General features: G+C 41.2%; 1 protein-coding gene across 1 annotated transcript in view; it reads right to left on the reverse strand.

Annotated features, from left to right (window-relative positions):
- Nucleotides 1-3,134, reverse strand: part of LOC137994919 (WD repeat-containing protein 70-like) — a 62,971-nt gene extending 59,837 nt beyond the window's left edge. Inside the window, exon 1 of the mRNA XM_068840494.1 lies at nt 3,019-3,134. The gene's annotated coding sequence lies outside the window, so the exon portion shown is untranslated. The remainder of the gene's footprint in view (nt 1-3,018) is intronic.
- Nucleotides 3,135-3,347: the final 213 nt, after the last annotated feature.

Genomic DNA, 3,347 nt, shown 5'->3' on the forward strand with positions numbered 1-3,347 from the left:
TGCCTTCTGCGATGCAACCTAACTTACACGTTATTCATACTTGCAGCCAATAATACCGCAGAATTTTCGGGACGTCCCTTAAGTTTGGCCAAGGGGACGGGATACGAGAAAGTTAAAAATACATCACAATTTGTGAATGTCAACGCGGACTGACTACGTCATCCCGCGTAAATAGAAAAACACAGTTACCCCAGTCATTATAACTTCCTTGATCTCTCCTTTCGACAATCGGTAAAACTGACGATTTTATTTGAAGGATATTAAGATTCTCCTTTACAAAGAAAACTACTTTAACATAGTTTTTCTTTGCCCTATATATTTTTCTTTCCTTGATGTGCCATTTTTGTGTTATGCCGGTACTGCACTGAAAGTAGTGTAAGCTTCTGTATTGTCAGTAGCGTTAGTGATCGTATTGTATTGTAAGTAGTGTTTGTACTGCATGGTGAGTAATATAAGTAGCGTAAGCTTTTGTATTGTAAGTAATGGAGTTAAAAAAAATTTCAGGTAGACTACTGCACGATTGATACTAACGCGAAAATGTATTTTTTTAACAATATTTCGGCTACCCAATACCATCCTTCATCTGGTTTACTGATGATACTTCACTCGAGATGACACGACTTACACAATGCAACTTATTACTTGCAAAGTGATACTTAGGGCAGGGCATGGAGCGTGGGTGCTCCGGCAAACCCAGCTAACCTGGGAGAGCGAACCGTTTTCATACCTTTCTTTAGAAAACGCATTGAGGAGTTTACATGGTATGAAGAGATTAATGTAATAAACACTGAAAAGCGACCGCCACCGAACTAAGAGATAAAAAACAAATTAAACTTGCCTCCAAAACGTTTCTTTTGTCCGCCATCGTGTTTGTTGTGCTTAGTGGCCTTTCAAAGGAAACCCCAGTGGCTGGCCATCCCGCTTAGGTGAGTTGCACGTAGGGGCGGGCTATGTTCAACTTGTTTTAACCCTCCTAACCGGGTAACTCGGTCAGCCGGGGCACCCTCCCTCCCTCTTTGCAAACAAGTCCTCACACAACGGACTTACATTACGGCATGTTGGAGCATTGGGTACCAAGAAATTGCTCATCGAACTAGAGCAGATTGTTTACTGGAGAAAAGCCACAGCTTACTACATTCATTTATTCAAAAAAAGTAAAAATGGCTCCCATTTAAGTTGGAAGATTCTAGATCTTTCTTCTTCATTAGATAGTTAAACGTTAGTAATCGTAAGAATACATCCAGGTGTGGGCTGCGTTAAGTTATTTGAAGTAAGTACTTAATGATAGTCTAAGAATAAAATTAAACTGCAGTAACCTGCAGTTTGAGGTTGTACGGACTTAGACCCAAAGTAACGTCAACTTGTAGATCATCCTTGCTAGAAACAATAGGGACCTTAAGATCTACGACGGCGACGTCAACGAAAACGTCACCTGAAAATAAAACTTTGCTCTATTATAAGTCTTTCGCGATTATTCCATCTCGTTTAAGTCCTACAATATGGGCGAAGTATCCTAAAAATAAATTGGTAAGAGCGATTTCAGAGTGAAAATAGAGAATGAAAGTTTCTCCGTAGCATGCTCACGTTGTCGTCAAAACCTAAAATTTGGTGATTTCACGTCGTCGTCATACCGAAAACCGCAAAAATATGAGCAATAATCCGTGCCGCACGTGCAGCACGATTATTTATGCTCTTTTAACCAATGATATCACTGTTTTGTGGCGTTGTCGTCGACGTCGTCGTCGTAGATCTTAAGCTCCCTAATTTTGCAAAACTGCATCCAAGAGAAATCGCATTGTTTTTTAACATTCACAAAATAGCTGGTAATTAATGGATTTCTTCCTCGCCTTCGCAGAAAAAAACAAACCTCCTCGTCTACAAGTCCCAGTTGTCAGTTTTAAGGATATGTGGGTCGCTATTCGTCGATGAGAGCGATTGCAGAATACCCGTCCACAAAGAAGCGTTACGTTTGCGACTCGAGAAGCAGTGCCGAAGTGAACGAAAGAGGGTTTCGCGTGGTTCGCGCCGGATACAATGAATAGAGTAGTGACTGCTGCCGCAGTGCCGTGGTGCCTTAGTCGACTTAAGGTTAAATTGAGTTCAGTAGAATGGCTGGTCTCACGGTGCTTTAGTCGATTTAAGGTTAAAGTGAATTGGGTAGGATGTCTGGCGCCGCAGTGCCGCAATGCCTTAGTGTTTAGTTGAGACGAGTTATATTCCATGTGTTGTTTGTTTTGCCTCGGATTAAGAACGAGGTTACAGGGCCGGATCCATACCGATTTCCACCGTTTTACGAAAATCGGTCAATTTTCATGAAAAGTATACATTAATTTTTAAAATAAAAGTAGAATTCCAAGTTGAAATCTTGAAAATGGTGTGATTTTTTTTTTGTCAATTTTCGGGCACAGACACGCTCTGGCTGTGTTATTTTCTACCCAGGAAGTCATTTGTCACTGTCTTCGTTACATAATCAGTAACGCAGTGAGTAGAGAGCTTTAGATTCTAGGACCAGAAAGACTACGAGTACGAGTTTCTCACAGAACTACCATTACTTGGCGGGAAAAACGTGATAATGTCATCATTTTAGTGCGAGGTTTTGCAAAAATCAATGGTCGTCGTGTCAAAACAAGTCAACAACACGGTAGCAATTTTGGCATTTTTCGACCAGCAAAAAGGCTCAGTTACCGGCAAGAAGAATAACTGAGCAACCTATGCTGCTAACAAAGAGTAAGATTAATCGTCCGAGCTATAAATGTTCCAAGTATTTTCGCTAAAAATGGGCATCCAAATCTCGTACTCGTTCTCGTCCTCTTCGTAGAATCTAAACGTCTCTAATGACTACTCAACGGCGGTCTCGCGATCATCTGATTGATGTGCTGGTGAATGTCTCTGAAACACTGGAAAGAGGACTATGGAGAGTTAATCCCCCTCCCCCCCAAAAAAAAGAATTCCGGGGAAGCATACCCCCGAAGTCCCCTAGGAACTTTTTCGTTGTTTTGCAAACCGGTCATTATTTACCTTAGATCCGCCCCTGAGCGTCCTCCTAAGCTATATCCATGTGTTGCGCGCTTGACGGTCATTTATTATTCGCTTCGGCACAGCGGATAAAAAGGACGGTGAACCAACACCGCGAATGCGGCACTGCGGCAGCAGTGTTTTTGGGGTCCATTTCTTGTGGTCGGGTATTCTGCAAACCTAAACTTGAAGCTTCTTTATCATCTTTTTTGTTTCAAAGGAATTCGAAAAAACTGCAATCAGTCAGTAAGCTCTTTGATTGATTTCTTCATAATCCTATAATATATATATATACTAATTGGTTTTAAGACTATAAGTATAGACTGAGCTTA

The sequence above is a fragment of the Montipora foliosa genome, chromosome 3 (genome assembly GCF_036669935.1).
Source record: "Montipora foliosa isolate CH-2021 chromosome 3, ASM3666993v2, whole genome shotgun sequence".
NCBI lineage: Eukaryota > Metazoa > Cnidaria > Anthozoa > Scleractinia > Acroporidae > Montipora > Montipora foliosa.